The sequence below is a fragment of the Echeneis naucrates genome, chromosome 17, assembly GCF_900963305.1.
Source record: "Echeneis naucrates chromosome 17, fEcheNa1.1, whole genome shotgun sequence".
In the NCBI taxonomy this organism is placed as follows: Eukaryota; Metazoa; Chordata; class Actinopteri; order Carangiformes; family Echeneidae; genus Echeneis; species Echeneis naucrates.
The window spans coordinates 13,729,568-13,751,105 of NC_042527.1; the positions used below are offsets into that span (position 1 = coordinate 13,729,568).

General features: G+C 40.6%; 1 protein-coding gene across 3 annotated transcripts in view; it reads right to left on the bottom strand.

Annotated features, from left to right (window-relative positions):
* Nucleotides 1–8,226, bottom strand: part of adgrl2b.1 (adhesion G protein-coupled receptor L2b, tandem duplicate 1) — a 78,509-nt gene extending 70,283 nt beyond the window's left edge. For all 3 annotated transcript variants that reach the window (XM_029524638.1, XM_029524637.1, XM_029524636.1), the window contains exon 1: nt 7,894–8,226. The gene's annotated coding sequence lies outside the window, so the exon portion shown is untranslated. The remainder of the gene's footprint in view (nt 1–7,893) is intronic.
* Nucleotides 8,227–21,538: the final 13,312 nt, after the last annotated feature.

The following is a 21,538-nucleotide window of genomic DNA, read 5'->3' on the forward strand; positions in this document are numbered from 1 at the left end:
TCAGAATTGTGATTTTTAGTGAACAATGTCAACATGTCTAAACAAATGTTAAAATGGAATTTAAAATGTTGCTTAAAGGACAATGCTGCTTGCCAAATTATATGCTTTAGCACTATTTCCATCAGTTTGTTCTGCTCGGCCCATTGTAATGCAAACTGGAGGACCACACGAATGAAATGGAACAATGATGAAAGTGCATACTTCACAAATCGGGACAGCTGTCAGTGTCTATGGGTGTGTTTAGCAGTTATTGACAGATATTAGCGAAATGGAGCTATGACTGCAGTACACACAGGGATTGACACAATCATTGTGTGTCTGCAGGGTGTCAAGCAGTTTATCGCTTATGAGGCAGCTCAAACATCTGCGTCATCCTTTAAAATCAGTTGTGTACTTTAATACTACTGACATGCATCGTCCATTTTTGCAATTCCTTGACCAGTGGCATACTCTATAAGTCCAAAGTATTACTTAAAGTATACTATAAGTCTTTCTTGCTGTCTCATTAGACCTGCTAAACCCCCGAACCCCAAAGAGATTCAGTTTGCAAGAACAGAAAACAGAGAAGTAGTAGAAAATCCATCCAGCAGCCAGAGATTGGTTGGTGTCTTCCCCAAAAAGCAGCTGCAGATAAATTTTCTTTCAACCAGGCATACAATTAATCAACTAATCATTTCAGCTCTAGTGGCTACAAACTTTAATTGTTTGCTTAAAGTCAAACAAATAAAACAAATATTTGCGCTGCACCTGACAGCTTCACAACACATCACATCACGTCACTGTCAGAGCATCCAGTATTGGTAAAAAAAAGAACCCAACATGAAATATTTGCTTTGACAAAATATTAAAATAGACAAGCCAGAGTGCTGTGTGCTTTCATACAAAACAACAAATAAAAGCATGAAACACGCAGCCACCATACCACTTCTCAGTGCTTCAAAAACAGAGCAGACTTTTGGAGATGCATTGCTCCCCCTTTGCTGTGGCATAGCTCAATAGTAGAGTAAAGGATGCATGCTTCTTTTATTTTATTTTCAGCCCCCTGTCTCTGTTTTTTTTTTTTTTTTTTTCTTTCCTCCCCCAGTACATCATTCCTTTGGGTGTTTGTGCGGTGTCCCTTAGTTACCGGATAAGAGACCCAGCAGCTCAGAGAGTTAAAAGCCTGCCCTGTCCCACTCATACGAACAAGACCATCAATAATTCACCCTCTTCGGGAAGCATTATCTAACAGCCTTATGAAATTTTAAAGATTGTGGGTGACAACACGGAACCATGAAGAAAGTACTCCGTAAGAGGACACTCCAGGTGGCAACAGTGTTGGCAACAGATATGTTAAAGTGGAGGCAGAGGAAAACTCATCTGCACCGTCGTCTCCACCTACCCGGCGAGGCTGATTTAACCATAACACACAAAAGACAGACGCCTGACCGAATTAAGAAATAGTCAAAGGGAAGACATATCTCTTGTTTCCACCAGCCCTCTGAGTCTCAGGTGTGTGTGTAAATGTGTGTGACTGAAGCACAGGGGTGGAAGCGTTTGCTCGGCTGTATTAACGCCCAGGCTCATTCTCATTGACAGTGAAATCCCTCTAAGCCTAGATCAATTACACCCAGCTCTGGTGTAATTAAAATGTCCTAACAAAGGTCTTAGGACCACAGGACAGAAACCTTACCATTGAAAATAAGCTCAGTCCAATCTATAGCACCAACTCAGAGAAAAGAGTTGAGGATTAGATTCAGGCTTTCTGCAGCAATAAGCATAAAATGTCCCCCTGCATTGCTGCTGCATTTAAAATAAATAATTTTTATTCTTTAATAAGGTCAGGATATGATTTATCATGCAAAAATTACATGAGCTCACATGAAATACGCTCATGCTGCTCGATTTTCAATCAATGCACGTGCATAAGATAAACTAGAATTGTGCCTCCAACAACCAGGCAGGTTGCAGTTCATGTCATGTCTGCCCAGACTCATTTAATACACCTACTCAAGACTTGGCTACAGTTTACTACGTGGTGTTGAGTGGATTTGCAGAACATAGTTATGTCCCACTTTGACCTTTTGAATATAGAATGTCATCCTTTTATCCTGTCAGAAGCTCGTTTGGCACTGTGAAATGAAAGTACTAATGTGTTCACAGTGATGGACCTGATGTGAGATCACAGTCACCTTGACCTTTCAACTTTGAGCACCGGGGTCCAATCAGTTCATCGCTGGGGGAACAGTTACGCCAGCTTTAAAGAAAGCGCTATCACAAGGAGATCAGTGATCAGCGAAGACTCACTGATAGAGAGAAGAAAAAAAAAATGCTTGATTTTGTATCTGAAATAGAATTATCTGTTCTCTAAAGTACATCTGATGCTTGACAGTACTCTGCTGAGAAATGACAGAATGCTTATGCATCTCCTAATTAAAACACAGCAGTGAAGTGATTAGCAATCACAACTCCGCTCTTCAAATATCAGGATCTGATTTGCTTGGCTGATCAACAACAAGCTTCCTCCTCTTGATGCAACTCAAAGAGCCTGCAGTCCTCCTCTCTCTGTCGTCAGAAGGCGTTTGAAATGGAGGAAATCAGCAAAACTCCACAAGGAAAGGGCACAGCTGAATTTTCATTACGGTCCTCTGTTGTGTTTTCAGAATGCCATCTCCCTTTTTTTTTCCTAATGTTGACTACCAGTAATCTCACAATGGATTACACACTGCCACTGACGCACACGTCAATGTTTTTGGGTTTATACAATAATGCATCATAGAATGAAACCCAAGAATAAAATATCAATAACACTACATATGGCAGCCACAAAAATTAAAGTTGAAAGCTGTTCCCTCATCGCACTGAAGAGGGACTATTCTGCAGATGCAGGGAGAGCAAGATGGCTGACTGCACTGACACATTGTGAAAGCATGCCTTGCAATTCGAGGTAATAGATTCTCTCTGCTGTGTGACTCCCACCACTTCTCATTTTCTGTGACAACGCCTGCCAATCAAAGGCCCTGGGAACGTTCAAGAGCTTTTGACAACATATCCTCACCTTGAAAACACATTGCCTCTATAGTACGACACCAAGTGACACCAAGTTGGGCATCAAATAGCCATTAGACATGGCCGACAAAGACCTGGCAGACTACAGGTGAAGATCCTTGAAAATTGGCATTAAAAGTATTCATTCAATACATAAGGGCACAGAAAAATCAACAACAAATGCCAGCGATAGCGTGGGAGGTGACATTTAAATGCTAGAAAGAAGAGGCAATGCATGAGAAGTGCAAGGCATGGGGAAGGATTTTATGATCTGGAGTCTGCAGCAAAAGTGAAGTTAATGAAAGAAATTAAAAAAAACACACACATTTAATTTAGCCTTTCAATGCACTGAATAACAGGGGTCTCGGGTAAGCAAATGTCCCTATGCTATTCAAGTGAAAGCCTTTATTAGAAGAATTCAGGCTGTCTTTTATACGAGTGTGGGCTGATATACCTGTAATGCTTTTTCTTTTCACAGCAAAATGAGACGCAACAATGTTGGCGTCAACAGCCAAGTGATTTACATTTTTATACAAATCATGAATGCCATGAAGAAGGACAGGGGAGATTTTCTCTGCAGCAAAGCATGGCCTCAACCTCAATTTCTAAGATAATTATATGATACTATTTAGGAATTTCAGGACGAGAGAAGCATTTCCTCGGTGGAAGACAGATGACCTGTCAGATATATCTAATGCCAACACAAAGCCCTCAGCTTTTAATCTGTACACTTCCTGCGACCTATACTGTGGCAGAACCAAATAAAGCACACTATCTTCGTATCCCCCTGAGACAGAGCGGTGTCCTCATATGCTAATGTCAGCCAGTGTTGGAGAAGACGCTCTGAGGGCGGCCCAGACAACTCACAGGTCAGTGCTAATCTTCTAATATATGGAGCCTAAAGACCCGGGGCCCATCCATCACACACCGCCGACGGCTCACCAAGTGGGAGAGACCCCCACGCACCAAAGGGTTAACGCATACCCCAGTGAGACCGCCGATGATCCATCACTCACGAAGTAGCCTCTTTTTGAGCGGAGAGCCCTTTAATATCACAGAGGGGGCAGCTTTCTTAGCAGAGCCTCTGCAGTGAGCGCATATACAACCAGCGTGACTGCTAGACCTAAGCTCGAAGCCTCTGTTGATGATTAAACATCCATTTTAAAGCAGTGGGGGAAAGTTAACTGTCATTTAGAACGCAGGAGGTGGCGGTATGGAAGCAAATATTTCTCCTTCACTTGTATTTTCTCAGTGAAAAGGAGCGAGACCGTATATCCATCCATCGGGTTAACTACCCTAACGCATAATCATTCGTTCCAGTCATCTGTCTCTTTATTTTTGAGGCAAGCCACAAAATGGCTATGATAGTCCTTCGCAGTTAAATGAGAAACTCACTCAAAAGCACTTTGTTAAATAAACAAAATGCCCTTTCTTTTTTATTTTTTCAACCCACTCCATGCTCCCTCTACTTCTCGTTCTTCTTCCGATAGCTGGAAAAAAAATAAATAAATAACAAGATTGTTGTTTTGGTCCAATTTCAGAATGTTTATTTGTCAGATGGTGAGGCTTCCTCAGCAACGCCGGTAAATGTCATGTTTGGTGCCCTCAGCATCAGACACGACATTCCAGACTCCAGACCATTTTGCTGTAACACTTACCCAGGAAGAAATCCATCTTAGAGAGAGAGAGAGCACGGATGCCAATTTCTCCTCCAAAAGCTGCCTCTACAGACCAGAACACACGTGCCTCTTCCCTTCAGCAGCCTTTTAATAATTTCAGGAACCAAACTCGGCCCAGCACACCACGGGATGGTTTCCCCTCTCAATTTTTGTTGACCTAAACTTACTACACTTGCTTTTTCTCTATCATTCCTGCCTCCTACACATATCTGAGCACCAAGGCCCTGTTCTCTGGGCTTTTTTCTCAAGTCCTTGTTAAGATACATGGGAAAGTACTAACAAGGGAAGAAGTAGAGTGGTGTCTCAGTACAAGAGGAAAGGAAAAATAACAACATTCATCAGAACATGCACCTAACATACCAAATGGATGGTGTGCAATGGTTGTAGAGAACAATCCAAAAAAACATTATTAAACTCCCCCCTTCTCTCCATTCGCGTTTGTCCAACTTTTCACAGCAAGCATGTTACAGGAACTGAACAAGACAGCTGTCAAGCCCATCCACTGTGAGTGAAGATGGCAGGTGAAGTCCTGTTTTCTCTCTCTCCCCCTCCAATCTGTCCAGGACCAACACTTAAAGCTGCCCTCCTGCTCTACCCTAAGTTTTGCAATGTTATTTTATCCCAACAATGGGAAGACGGGGACTGAACAAGCTCTCCTCTCTTGCAGGTTAGCCAAGCAGTTGGCTCATATTATTGCCCACGAGCAGGAGGACCAAGACGGGGCCACCAACCCCTGCTGTGCGCCCAGTGGCATTTAAATTTCAAGTCTCTGTATAACAACATCTCACATGACGGACTTTCATTCGTTATTGACCTATGCTGATCCTGTTTTCAAAGTAAGGGCACACACAAAGACAAGAAAGGACTTTTGAGTTTTTCTTTGTGCTTGCCAAAAATGCATGGTAGTGTCAATTTTCATCAGTTAAACCTCCCTGAGACTGTATAGCACATTAGGCCGTGTATCATGTAGGAGGAATCCATCAAAATAAACTCCATCTATCATTCTCTGATTCTGATGTCCTTTCTCTGACAAACAACAGCTGCACAAATTGGGAAACAAATGTTTTCTCTGTGACATAAAAACTAGGTGCCCAGTCTGTCACAAAGCTTGGGTGCTTTGGCTCTTTACATTTACAGTCAGTGTATGTGGAATCAAACCATTTGTGTTACAAGAAAGTACTAGAACACAATTTCTTTTTTACCTCACTACAGTCACTGGGGAGGGTCCTCTTTCGTCTTGGAAATAAGATATAGACCCTTGTTGATGTTTTATGCTCACGATGAGAGAAAAAAAATAGCGGAGAAAATGTTTTAACGGATGAAATCTTTTTTAAAATGACCACAATGCTGAGTGGCGTCCAAGATTTCCACTAAATACACGGCTTTTGGTGTTTGATAATAGCCAACAAATTCTCAGAGTTCACAGTAAATCCGATTCCAACAAAAACACTTGCTTTTCTCTCTCTCTCTCTCTCTCACACACACACACATATGACCAAATGCGGTGTCCAGCAATCCAGTGAGTAGCTTCCACCAGCAGCAGCAGCAGCAGCAGCAGCAGTAGCAGCACTCCTTTAGAACAAAACTGCTTAGAGGAAGGGGGCTGGTAACTCGAGTTTTCCCTATTGAAATGCTGACACTTTGATATGGAAATTGGCAGTTACAAAAACCCGCTAGAATTCACACTAGTATGCATTGAAACCATTTGCGCAATGTGACATGAGATGGCACTTCCTTCCAAGACAACACAGACAAATGGACCAAACCAACATGTCTGGGGCAAGTGGGAGAAGGAATGGAGGTAGAGTGAGCGAGAGGGTGGAGGCAACAGAGCACCCCCACCCATTTCTTTCTTTCTCTCTCTCTCACTTTATTTGAATTCCTACCAACTACTGTCCCACCATTTAAGATGAGCTGAAATGCAGGATCTTCAAAGCGCAATATCTACATTCACCATTATGGCATCCCATTGTAGCCCGTTGGCGGGGAGGAGACTTTTTCTTTGGCCTTCAATAAAAGCGGGTGGCGTGACACAAAATCTTGTCCTCTGCGGTCGAAATACTTTCCTACTCGCTTGGTACCAAGACAATTTCCCACACTGAGCATATGCCTTATATAATTTACATACACTACTGTCTTTAAAATTGCACATTTGCTTGGATTACCAAAAAAACTGGATTTTAAAAGTCATCATCTATATTCCCTGTGTGAAGGCTGTTATATAAGTATATGCCAAGGAGGCTCTCAGTTTCCTAACTTGTCAGTATGACTTATATAATGTTGCACCACTATCCTGATTTGGCTTTGACAGTATGGATTATGTGTAAATGTGATTTAACCTCGATATTTCAGTCAACCACAGCCAGCAAGAAAGCCTATGTGGCTCTATTTCTAAAAGCTTTACGTGAGAATGAGATATGGTTCCTACCGTCTGTAAAAACTCACTATGTGTTTGGCTTTGTGAGTGTGTGTGTACATGTGTGTGTTTGTGAGTGAGTGTGTGTGTGTTCCATCATCACACATGGCTGACTAGGGTCTGTAAATTATACATGCTCTGTGAAATGATCTTATTTTATAGCAACAAAATGGAGAAGTAAATGAAGACAGTAGCTGACATCCAAGTACTTAGCTTCTGTCCTGCACTGGGTGGAGATGTTTGTGGGAGCTCTTTTTTTTTACACCATGTTATCACGCTGATTATCTTCACAGAATAGCTAATGAATCTACTCCTATCAGATTTTTTTTAAACAGGCTTTTGATTCCCATCCAGGACCTGCTTTGTCATGGTGTACACCCTGAATAGAAAAAGCCATTTGTGCTCTCTTATAACATCTAAAATGTAATCATTTTAGCTGAAATCGCCATGTGATTGACAATGCATCAATTGGTTTGCTTTTAACTTCAATTATATCCAGATGCACAAACTCAAATGTACATTGAGAAGATGCAACTTCATTTTAATTCAAACTCAGGCGGCTTCAGACACCATAAAATAAGACCATATACCAACTCTAATGTATCGATCTCATCCCAACAGGTATTTTTTAGCTGCTGGATGAACCTGAGGGCCCAGCCTTCTGACATTTGCCTTTTCCTGTCCTGAGAGTGTAAATAAACGCTGTTGAGTGAACGAGCCGTAACCGGAGCATCTCTCCCCGAAAGACTCACCCCATCCCCGGCTACTTACAGCGGGTCGCCGCGCAGAAGGAGCCTCGTGGATCCGGACGCGGAGTGTGAATTTCGGATCAACAGCCAGGGGAGCCCCCTTTTCCTCTCCTCTCCTCTCTTTTCCCCAGAAGAGGCCCCCAGAAACTAAGCGGCGGGTGTCACAAAAGACGGCTGGGGCTCGGCTGCATGCTCCACTTTCTTCACAGCGGACAGACGGCGGCAGGTATCGGCTCTTCTCCCAGCCGGCCGGCCCGACAGCGGAGGGATAGCTCCATGGCGAGGGAAGGAAGGAGGAGTGTGTGTGTGTATGGGGATGTCTGCTCAAAAGTACCGATCGTTACTTCCAGCCCTTCTCCCGACAGACTGCATTAAAAAAAGAAAAAGATAAAAAAAAAAAAAAAAAACAAGGATCACTTCAAGGAGACGGGATGCGCCCCGGTGTCGGCGCTGAAAATGAAAACTCCGGGCACGTCTCTCCTCCTTCCCCCCTCTCTCTGTCTGTCAACTCCGTCTCCAAACCTCCAGCCGGTCCTGGTCACAGATACACCCAGCAGAGGCTTCTTCTTCCTCGGTGTGGCTCTCGGTGTGCTCCCGGTTCTCCTCCGCCCCCCCACTCTCTCTCTCTCTCTCTCTCTCTCTCTCTCTCTCTCTCTCTCTCTCTCTCTCTCTCTCTGCTGGGTCGTCCACACGCCGTGCAGACGGTCGGAGCTCCGGCCGGACTGGAGCATGAACCTGGGGAGCAGGATCGGAGCACCGGTCGCCCGCTCTGCGGCAGCTGGCCGGGAGGAGCCGCACCGAAAACCCGGGGCGGATCCCGCGGATCGGATCCCTCCCGGTGTTAGTTGTGACAAACTCGCCATCGAGGCTAATACGAAAATCTTTATCGGGCGTTCAGGCTAAATTCAGATTCATCAGAGTGCAAAAAAGCGCAAAAGAGTTGCTGCTGGGTCTCTGTCCTGCAATAACTCAGGTTTTCCCGGACTGGGATCAGGACCTCCCCTGTTTGGTGTTTTGGTCAGCAGCAGAGTACAGGGCCATTCATTATTTAAAAAAATGGTTTATATGGATAACAGAGTGTTTTTCATTCCGTCAAGGTTTCAGTTTTGCAGGTAGGAAGTTGTTAAGTTCTTTTAAATTCATACTTTACTATTTAATGAAAGGACCCAAACCATACAGAGTAACGGATTCGTTTTGTGTGGTGGACTCACAGATACTGTACCAAATGCAAAAGTGCTTAATTTTTTATTTTATTTTATTCTTTCATATGTAGCCTCCTCTTTATGAGCGATAAGGCAAGAGAAAGAAAAACATGATTGTTTTAGTTGCCATTCTGTAAGATTAAATTCAACTTCACTGTCCCTGTAAATAGTATGTACCAATTTAGTGTCTAATTAGGCAGCACAAATAGCAGCAAAGTACATAAACTTCAGTAGAGATAACTGAATGTACCGTGGAGCTGAAACAATGAGTCAATTATTCATCTCCAGCTACAACTGCTTAAAGGTTCAAGTTGTTTTTCAGCCAAACATGCTCCTATTGTCTCCTTCCACTTTCTCAGTTGTGATTGCTGCTTTTCTTGAATAAACTATGATACTATGAAGAAATCATCTCGGGCTTTTCGATGTATTGTGTCTGTATTCTCTTGATTGAGGGATTAATTCATATGTCAAAAAAGATCAGTCAGCAGATTTTTTTCAGAATGAAAATAGTTCCAATAGTCCAGCAAATGAACACATCTGGAGTAGATGTCAGGGGAAGCAGTGTGACATGCAAAGCACTGCATGAAGCGGCAGAATGTGCAGGAGAGTCTAGTTGTTTTATATACAGTAAAACCAGTTTACATCCTCACTGGGAAGAGAAACAACAGGGCTTAAACAATAAATCCAGTCCAAAATCATCTAATCAGACATACTGTAGCCTGATGTTCAGTCAATTTCTGACTGTGATACACTGACAGACATTTTTTCTATACATCTATATGTTCATGGCAATAATCTGCTTAATGCAACGCCTTCCTTTGACATTGACTGAAGTTGATGTGGAAAGGCATCTGAAACATTTAATCACTGAATCATTTAATCCATTGAATTGCATTCCTCCACTGAATCCCTGGATAATACGGTAAAAGCACAGCTAATAACAGCTTCATGGATATACTGAAATATGTTTAATTTGGTTTACAGTAACTTACCACATCACCATGTGGAATCCCCTCTTGTGAATATTTCATAAGATTTACAGATAAATTCAGATTCCTCTAGATTAGGAGTTTATTACTAAGAAAGCCAAAGTGGCTCTTTCACTCAAGCATAACTTGATCCTTCATTTCGCACCCCACCCCAACAATACTGTATGTGTATGTGCATGATTATTATGTGTATGTATAGATTCTTTACTCCACAAGCATGTGTTTTATCTCAAATCAAGTCTATTATTTTATTTTCTAAAGTATGTATGTAGATGTCCTGATCTTCTAGACAGCCACTAGTTTTTATTCATCTCTTATAGTATGACAATCAATAACAAATTCTTAAATGTTGTATAATGTACATATTTTTGGGGGAAACTGAATACATACTTGATTGTAGATGGGATGGATTACACAACACAAGAAACCTTTTGGAGTTTGTTAGATGATTTTTATGCCATCTGGAGATGAATGGAAACCAATGGCTGCCTGGGATGGTTGAATGAATGCATTCAAATTTCTTAAACATACCAGCATGGTTTGTAAATTAGTCAGCTTTCATGTTAAGTATACACCATTTGGAGCAAATGGGCTAAAACATGAAAAAACTCCTAGTGGGATCCGTTAATTTCACACGGAAAAACAAAACTTGCTGCACCGTAAACATCATTTCCATCAGGGATATGTAAAATTTTGAACTGTCACATTTGATTCCAGTATGAGAAACAGTATTAGATAGTAAGATATGTACTGAAATAGTCTGCCTCATTCAGTATTGCAGTATTTGGTAAACATACTTAGTATACAGCAAACTGCAAAATGTGCTGTTTCAAAGTTAGAAGAATATTATTCTAACAGAAGTGAATTATATCTCTTACCGATCTTCCAGGAATATCAAGACAATGTTATATGGATTTTTCAGACCACAGGTCAATAGCTTTGGTCATTGTGTGTATACTGAACAGAAGAACAGTATTTATATATAATGTATTGCCATATTTTCCACAGGCATCTGGCTTTTAGTGAGAAAAATGATCAGTGATGCAAGCAGGAATTTGCAGTTTCTGACCCTGGCTTCCTTTCTAAACCACATCATTCCTTTTCTCTTGGTCACAATGGAAAGCGGGTAAATTAAATCCTGATTTTCTGGTCGTGAATTGAGAACAGAGCTGTGACTGACTTGGCACCCTAAAAACACATGAAACTATAAATGAGAAGACTGGAAATGATTCTGCTTTTGTCAATAGAAATTACACTTCAAAGCTGAAAGCCAATTAGAATTTTCACTGTACGCTGCAAAACATTGGCATTAAATTGCCGTTTGCCAACAAAAAAGATACAATCTTAATAACTAACTGAAAAACTGTATGTTTGTGCAAGACAGATCTCTAATTATTTAGTCAAGATTTGTTGACTGCTCAGCTCCAGGCAGAGAAACTGGGCACAGAAGAAATAACTGGTTTCATAATGTGAAGTTTTATTTGTCACCAAATTAAGGGTGTCATTAGAGAACATCACAGCCATGGTTTGCCAAAGATACAAATTACATTTCTTCCTCATGAGAGGTGTAACCTGTGTTGTACTACCAGCCATGTCCTTAGTGAGCTCAGCGGGGCCTGCACAGCCACCTTTCCTGTCTGAGTTCTGTCGTTTCACCTATAAATATCATGTGAAACTTCTGTTCTCATTTCTCAACAATCAGCGTGCTGGACGGAAAATGATCTGCCCAGCTTTGTAACATCTTCCTCAGAGTCCAGCCCCTTACAGCTTTCTTTTGAACATGATATTATTCCTATCTTTAGATGCCCAATTAACAGCTGTGATAAAAAAAAAAAAAAAAAAAAACTACCCCAGGGGTGGAAATTCAGGCAAAGGACATATTTGCCTGGGAAAAGTAGATCTGAAAACAAACAATTGATTGCCAAACGTGGAACTATTCATGTCCTAAATATCATTTCTCTTCTTTTCCCTTAGTGAGCTAAAGTACATCGCTGGGTCAGTGGTCTCTGTTACACGTGGCTTCAATAAAAACGGTCCCCTGGCCGCACAGGGGAAACGCGAATTTGGGTCAGATTCACCAGGTGGAAAGTGAGAGGATTAGTGCAGAGCTCGCATGTTTTCTGAGGCATTCTTTTACATAATAAAGAATAGCCAAGTAAAAGAAAACAGATGTAATGATGCTGATCCACTGGCACATATTCTTATTTAGAGAAACAATGTTTATGTATGGCCAACTACTGAAAGTGTAAACTCTCGATTTCATTTGAACTGACCCAGGAGAGCATGGCTTGCTGGTGTTTTATTCATTGTGGTCAAAGCAGTATATATGTAAATACACACAGACAGGCCTTGTCTCTGTTTTTCTTTCGTTCTTTTTTCTTTTTCTTCTTTTTTTTTTGAGGACTGATGAAGCTGTCAGGAAATGCCTTGTTTTGCTTTTTCTCTGCAGTTTGTCATTCTTGCATTCAGCGGGCGATCAAAACCTTGAAGTAGCAGCACTAAAGAACAAAAAGTGAAACTGTTTTGTTGCTGATTCATCTAAAAAGAGCAAATGCATTTGATGCGTGAGAAATCTTTATTATAAGAACAGACTCTATGGCAAAAATTATAGGTCTAGATGAAACCATGCTTGAAGCCAAGTTTAGTTTAAAGCAGCAACAAAACAACATCCTTCACTATATTGCCTTGTGTTTTGTCATCCAATTTTGGCTTATCTTGTTTAGCAGTATGTGGTTTATCTTGTTTTTGTGTTTTTGTGTGATGTGAACGCACACTTGCGTTACCTTCATTACTTATGTATCTCTTTACACTCTGCATTCTGCATCGCTGATCTGATACCAGTTCTTCTACTTGAAAATTAGCCGCATAAGCTCAAAAAAAAAAAAAAAAAAAAAGCCCGCAAAAAACAGGCAAAATGGATTGAAACCCAACGTCAGTTCCACTTCTTTTGACTTTACATTTTGATCCATTATAGGAGTGCTTAATTGTTTCTTAGTTCCTTGGCTGCGTAGTTTTGTGGGTGTGGGTTTCAAGAGGGACCCCACAGAGAGACACAGAAGAAAAAGTCCCCCCTCACCTCGACACGTTGTCTTTCTTGTCCTCTCATGCTTGGTGTGTGTTCCCCATCAAATGTGCTGCTCAGATTATAGGCAAAAATCCCATGAAATAACGTGTGGTGTTTCAGCAAACATTTGTGCGGTAAATAAAAGGCTTGTTGGGAATGTCGTGGTGAATACTGTATGTCACGAGTCATTATTAGGTGGTTTTACTCATTAAGATCAAAAGCTCTGAATTCAAAGGCAATTTCAAGCCCTAAAGTGGAGAGTCCATGTATTGTGGATAGAAAAAAGGAAAAATCTGAGGAGTTTTCGAAGAATTTTTGTGGGATTTGATAAATGCTTTACTTTTGTACAGACGGAAACCATGTCTGCTTTTTTTTTTTTTTTTTTTTTTTTTTTTTTGTGCATGTAAAGGAGGCAAATTCTTTGTGGCACCCGCTTCCTATGTAATAGTGCAGAGCAGTTTTCTACAGTTTGGTAATCATAGGGAAGTAGACATTTAAAAAAAGGGTGGGAAGTGTCATGAGCTTGATAGTCATTTAATGATGGTTCCCATGAGGGAACAGGCCCAATAATAAGGATCAGCCCGCAGTGCACCACATTTCTGACGTGACAATGACTTTATTCAATGAGCAACAGGAGAATTGGCTTGCACCAGCAATTCATCAATCCACTACCACATCTTTTTGTACAGTATATTTATATCAATTGTTTATATTTTGTGTGCACCCATGAAGAAATTATCTTTCTCTGTCCCCACAGGGTTTCAAATGTGTGGAATACATTCAATTATTGTTACGCTAACCTAAGGGAAATTGATTTTCCCTGAGAGTAGCAGTGCAACATTTTCTAATTAGTTATTTGCAAGGCCTGTTGTGTTATTTTTGTGAAATGCAATTTAAAATTTCCCAGACATATTGTTATCACTGTTGCAACATTTAATCAAGGGTCCAGTGTGTTGGCCATGTGATGTATTCGGCCACCTCTGACTGTGCAGCCATAGGTAGCACGTATTTTTAACTGCTGTCGCGAGCTCGCTGGTGCAATTAATTTTAATTTAGCTGTACATTAATTCTGCTTAATTTCATTATTATACGTTTGGCCATATGAATAACGTCTCCCACAGCTTGGAGTTATAGACCTTAACGTTTCTAAAGGTAGATGTCGTTTTTAACTTGCAAACATAAAGACATCCTACATGCATTACATTTTTTTTTTTTTTTTGCTTGAAAAATCCCTTGCAAGCCTAAAATAACTTCGGTAGCTATGCTGTCAGTCTGAGTGTAAGAAGAGTACTCAGTTATTAATTTAAGCCTTTAAAGTTGCTTTGAAGGATGCATTCAGTTTCAGAACCATACTGTATTTTCTCCCCGCTAGAAGTGCTGTATTCCTCCACTTTCCCCCATGAGTATTGTGTCAACTGCAGACTTTACTGACAGAAGTTAGATCAAGCATAGAAAGCAAATTCAGTGCTGTACAATAGATAAAATCTGACAAGCAACATGAATCCAGACTTGTCTCCACCCTAGATTTATTTTTTTATTTTTTTGCTCACAAAACTTTGCCTATTTTTTGTCATTAGGATGTCTGTAAAAGTGCTCTTATATGGAGAAAAGCACCAAACAAATAAATGTAACGCACCAGAGCCACTGCTTTCCAACTGACGTGATTTGCCTGAAAATATATCAATGTGTCTCTGTCCAAAAAGCAGCTTATCTGAAAAAGGCATGTAAATATATGCTTGAGCATTTTAAAACACTTGGTAAAGCATTTGGGAACATTTGGTTTTAAAGCAGCTTCCAATGGGGAATGTTTATCTTCGAGTATTGTTTTAAGGGCCGTTGCTGTGTTGTTTTGCAGCGAGTCCACCCTCTTCCTCATAGAGGCTAAAACACTGCAAAATGGAAACAGATGCTCATTGTTCCAGTGTGAAATGGCCACAAAAAAAAAGAAAGGGGAAAAAAAGAAAAGAGATTTACAGCATCTAATGATTCTGTTGAAAAGTAGCTGATAGTTAAGCTTTCTTCGCACTGTGGTGGTATTCACATGCCAAGTCAGTAATTTTTCTTTAAAAAAAAAAAAAAAAAAAAAGCGCAGTAGAATAAAAATATGCATCACTAAAAATATCTTTTAAGTAACTTTCCTGGTAGAAAATTCGGACCCTTAAGCCAATATCTACGCCGAAGTAATAGCATACAGAGGGTGATTAATATATTAGTAAAAAAAGGAAATAGGTCATCTTTGCGTGCCAGTCGAAGGAATCCTGTCAGTCAAGCAGGAGTTCTGGGGCATCCTCTATTTTTAGCACCTAGAGCGAAGATGCATACCATACAGTGTACCCCTGACACAAACACAGACATGGTACATAATAAATCCACCAAACAGGAGCATATTATCTTCTCCAGGGTTGGTTAGAAGTCATTAATTTGCAAAGCAGCTCGCAAGGAAAATTGGGTGAAATAAAGCCGTTAAGTAAAAACACACGGTGGAAAAGAAAATCCTGAATCATGTCGGGGCTTTTGCGACATCAGTCCCCTTCCTGAGATAGCTTCTGTTCAGTTAGCCTTTGTACCGTATCACATTTCTCATAAAGCATTTCTGTAATTTGTCTTTCAGAAACGCTTCAGCGTGAAGCAAAAGAATTTTCTCTGAATAATTTTTAGGTAACTTGTTGCACACTATGGCTCTTGATATTACATTTGAAGACTGTCTTTTTTTGTCATCATAGAACAACAATATACTGGCATTAAAGGGCCCACATGTCAGCGGTACACCAACTCAAATGTTTCACTTATCGTCTCTGATACAGAGCCTTGTCAGAACACAAAGACATTTTTGACTCAAAATTTGGACAATCAAATAAAATGGTAGTGTGTTGTGACAGCGTGTGGAGGGCAATGTTTTATTATGCTTACACTCTATTAGTGACAGCCGTGTGTTTCCTAGTGTGGCAAGTCAAACTGACAGATGTGAAAATGGCGTAAAAGAGCGCAGTTTCACCTCCGACCTGAATATAGTTTTATACTGACAATGCACAATGTTTTTCTTTGCCCTCAAACAACTAACTCAAACACATAAAACCATTCTGTTGTCCAACAGTGTATCAGAAACGTACCAAAAAGAAGTCAGATGTTTTCATGTACTCCACATATTTAGATTATTATGGACCAGAGAGCAGCATATTGCACTGTTCAACAATGTAGTGAGACCAAACAGGAATTGGCTGGGGGTCACGAACTCTCAGTTGCAGCAACGAATAATGGCTAGAGGTGTTTTTCACTCAAGTTGACCTTCCCATTTTTATTCATTTGAGTTGAACTGCTTCATAATAAGTGTATGAATTTGTGAGTTACAAGGTCACAGTGACCTTAAGCGTTTGACAACTACAATCTAATCAGCGGAATGACTATTTGTACCAAAGGCGTAGACGGCATATCACATTCAGAGGGATAAAGCGGTAAGGTCAGAAAACTGTGAGGTAATTTGAAAGGCCACCATAATCTTGACTTTTGATGTTTGTCTGGTTAAAATTAATCTCTGTGCCAAATTCAGGACAAAGTACTTGTCAGTAATGTCCACCTGTGTTGTACTGAATCCAGTCAGTATGAGAATTTAAAGCAAAAAAGACAGTCATCTACGACTTTGCAAGTCTGGCTGTAAAATTTGCCTTCATGCTCGGCTTAATGTGCTCAGAAGACCTGACTCATTTCTTGCCTGCCACTCAGTCGTTTGAAGCCGTCACCCCTGCACATCTGTTTTCTGCAGAGCGTTGCTTCAAATGATCATCACAGCATTTCACAGCCACAGGTACGTCGGCATGCGGAGAGCTGCCTGAGAGAGGCTTTCGGAGCATGTGTTTCAGGCAAAGTGCAGGCTCTCGTTATCTGAAATTGTACCAATTGATGGAAAATACAGGTACAATGCGTTACCTGGTGGGAGCAGAGGCAGAAGTGTGGTATGAAAGTGATTCGATAGCTCCATTTTAAAGACAGAATGTTTGACGTGAAAATGCACAGACGTGTACATGCTGTAGCAAATATGTCCATTTTCTTGTTTCCTGTTTTGTGTCATCATACTTGCAGAAACTCTTTTAAGTGGCTAACGACAATGGTATTCATATTTAAGAAAGCCATGTGAATGAGTATTGGCACAACTGTATTTTGTGACCGAGAGTTATGCTGAAGCAGATGAGGAAGCATGATCCGGAGTTACTCAGGCTCTGTACAGGATTAGAGTGGCGAATATGTTGGTTTTTCAAGGTGTTTATAGCGACTACAACAATCTGGGCTCAATTCAAACATGTCTGATTCAACGGCAAATTTCATGCTGCGACATTTGTCTTGGGACTAAAATGAGAGAGAACAGCAGGCAGAAAAAATATGTCAATCATGGCTACTGTTGAAGGCTCTGCCTAGTTTGGGATTTATGCCTTTCAAGTGGGATTGTTTCACATTTCAGTTTTTCTACCTGTCCTTTTATATGTATGCCATGTGTGGAGTGTAGACACACTACTGCGGTAACAGTCAGGATTATGGCTTCACGATAGATACTTTACACACACCAGACTGTTAGACGATGGAAGACTGTGAGACAACGATAAAATGTTCATATTAAAAGCATTTACCCCTCTCCAGGCGCCAGACTGTCTGACACTGGCTCAAATTGATTCTTAATTGGGTTTGTATGGACCTTGGACCTACTGTTGATGAGCACAGTGAAAAGTGGACATCTACTGCTTGGACTCACGCTCCGCAAGAAAGGTGATAACACCACTGACCTGGCAGAGAGGAATATTACTTCTCACCCCTGAAACGTAATAATAATTATGAAATAGATAATTCTCACATCTTGAAAACAGATTTAAAAAGAATGATCCATCATCCTGACGTAGCAGAACAAAGCCACTGACTCAAAGGGATGCCATTACTCATCACAAGTCACAACCAGTTGGCATTAACCAGCTGCATAGCTATATGTCTTTTGGAGAGGCTTGGTGCTATGTTGGTAATAATAAATCATTCACTCGCTGTGGAATGCGAGTCAGTCCTCTGGAACAGCTTGGTCTTGGTAGAGGTGATTTTTCTGTTTCTGGGCTGACATTCCTCATTATCTATTTTGGCTTTCCTTGCATGGGCACTGTGTCATGGAAAAGGCTGTTTAAAAACTGAAGAATGAACAAGAGCAGGACCTGAATGGCCCCCCCAGCCCTCCTCCCCACCTCCTATTGCTACCCTCTCCGGTGAAGCTCCACATGCCTCTGTTTGAAGAGGATGGTTATCCCTACCTTTGACTTATGAATTTTTTCTCCCCAACTCAAAGAAGAGGCTTGTTACCCGAGCGAGCAGACGCAGGAGAGAGCCATACTGCAAAGCTTTATTCAGGCTGAGGGGAGAATCTGCTGTGGATTAAGCCTTGTCCACAGTCTGGTCTGGTCTTAATTTCACTCCTTTTGTGCAGTCAGGCTGGAGGGGTGCTTCTGATTACTGTCTATGCTTTTGAAGGCTCACTCCAATTTTATCAATTTCAGGAGTCGATAATAGTAATAATAATAATAACAGCATGATTTTTGAATGACTTTCTTCCCATGAAATCTCAATATGCTTTATAATCTGTACGTAATAAACTGTCTGTGTCAATGTAATGAGTTTACAATGAGTTAATCTCCGCTCATTTTTTTATGTCAATAGTGTTTCCAATGTATGCATGTGCTAATGTTGGAATAACATAAATGTCCTGTTGTACCCAGTAATGTACCGTATAAGTCATAGTACCTCATAAACTGCACGTTGCCATAGTGATCTTATAAACAAATTAAAATGACTGTGAAATGCTGACCATCTTCCAAAGTTTGAAGTAAGAATTGAATCTGTGCTGGAAACAGTTGCTGAGCTATAGATCAAACTGGAGTGAATGCACTGTCCATTGACTTTAATGCAATATATAACTCATAACCTGCATTTGGCTTCATAATGATCTTGTTTGGGACAGCACGCAGTCAATATTGGAGTTTTTACTGTATGGTTTGGATATAAGTGCAATGTTTGACTATATAACAATCCCATTAGTAATGATAATGTGATAAATCTATTATTGTAATAATGTATAAAAGATAGAGCCCTGAATTGAAGCAGAAAGCAGTGGGGCAGGCCAGTGACTTAACCACTTGGTTTCTAAAGTGTCTGCAGTGCAATACCCCCTCGTAGGTGTCATAAATTGGCCGAGTCACCCTGAGCTGCTGGGGTGGTCCTCCACCAGCCCTATCTCCGGGTGGGCTAACGTCATCCTGCAGGCCCGGTGTGCTCGTCAATGTCGCTTTGCTGCTTCTATTCTGGTCGCAGAGTGGAGAGGAGTAAGTGGGTGAGTGTTTCAGTCAAAAAAAAAAAAAAAAGGAACCTGTTGCGAGTGAAGGTATGTTCCAAACACATGGTGGTCTTCTGCTCATTTTCAAAGCACTAAAATGCATTCAAAGCAAGAGCAGAGGAATTTACAAGGTGGGACTGCAAAGTGCTTCCGTTTGAGGATTGGGATTCACAAACTGATATTCCATGAATGTCGTGTGTGTGAGGTACGAGGGCCTCAGGGAAGTATTTGGTTATCTTGGGGGGGAGGTTGGGCAGGAAATGGCTTAAAGAAAGTCAAAGCTTCCAACACTGATCTTTTTCCTAAATCAAGAATTACTAGTCATTAATCTTTAAAACAGACATTTACAACCACAATTTTATGCCAATAAATCAAGATTTGGGGGTTTTCTTAGCAACAAGATATTTGTTATCTGTGCCATTGGAGCTATTTGTAGGTTGTGGTAGTAAAGTAATCCCGAACCAAATGTTCAAATGTTTCAATTTAAAGAGTTTCATTGTGATTCTCTCGGTTATTAATGGGATACAAAAGAGAGGTTATTATGTTGTAATTATACTCTATTAATTAATATGCCCAAAAAAAAAACAAAAACGCCAACACATTACTATTTCCACAGTGGGTTCCAAATTAAGATGAACAATTTCTATGTTTTGCTTCTCTTCTCCTCTGCAGACAGAACATTCCTATGTTATGCGATAACCAAAACCCTCTTCCAGGACGTGTCCACCCATTTCTTTATATCCCGTAAATAAAAAGATTGTGATCTATTTGTTCTTTTATATCCCTCGTCGGGTTCTGGGACATCCTTAGATCGTTTGTGTGAAGTCAAATTTGGCTTTTTTAGACATTTTATTGCATTCCTGCTCCAACCAAATTGCTCTTGTGCTTTAACGGGTAGATGTTTCTCTGCATTTTCACTCAGAAAGAGCTGCTGCTGCCAGATTTGTGGCCTGTTGCAGCCCAAAAGAACAGCACCACAGGGAACTTCAGAAAAACTCACTCAAATTTCAGTTTTTGAAATACCGTAATATTTTAAGGGGCTGAGAGCATCTCCCACCCCAATATTTCAAATCAGAGATTGAGTGGTGCTTCGCTCCAAAAAGAAATAAGAATGGCCTCCCACAGAATAAAGCACCGAATAACATGAAGTCCCATGAACTGTACCGTAGGCTGGCTGCATGTTGTTGGGTGCACGTGGTTACCGGCTGACACTTAAGTTACCCCTTGACAGGTGCTAAAGTCTTATGTGTCTGAGGGCCAGCTTAAGAGTTTTCTGCCTTTTTACAAGCCCAGCCTTGGTTTGTTCACCCCACACATGGCAGTGTTTTACAGTGCTCTGGCAAATGGTGCAACACGACTGCACTCTATAATACTACAGTGTCCACAGAGTGAACGGAGCCATTGTGGATTCGAGGAAATACAGAACCACTTCACAGCATCTATATACAGTACAGTACTATGCTGTATGATAATATATTGTTTTAGGTCTGAAATTTTAAGTTAAGCAAGTGTGTGTCTGTCTGTATGTTGGGAAAGACTAGAAATGCAGCCTAGATAAGATTGTCGGCAAAAATCTTGACAAAAAAAGTGTTTTGGAGAAGGAACAATTTAAAAAAAACAAAAAAAAAAACAAAAACACTTTTGTGCCAAGAATTAAATAAGCAGATCAATGCCACTGTCCCATCTGTGCAGTGACTATGTGGCTGGAATCCGCAGTAATATAACTTAAGCCCCTCTAGTATCTGTACAAAAATAAAATAGTGACAAGTTGCTCCTTTATCAGGACACAACCAGGCAAATAGTTCATGTGCTTCCAGTCTTTGTAGTAAGCTAAGTTAACTGTCTGCCGGCTGCAGCTTCATATTGAAAGAACAATTATAGACAATATCATACTATGCAAGAAAACCAGTATGTGCATTTATGAAGATATTCTTTTTATCTACATGTATTTTCTATCTATACCCAGACCTTACATTGACATCTAGCAAAAAAGAAGATATATTGTGGTAGAAATTCACAAAGGCTGTGTTCATTCTTTACAAAATATCAAACTATTC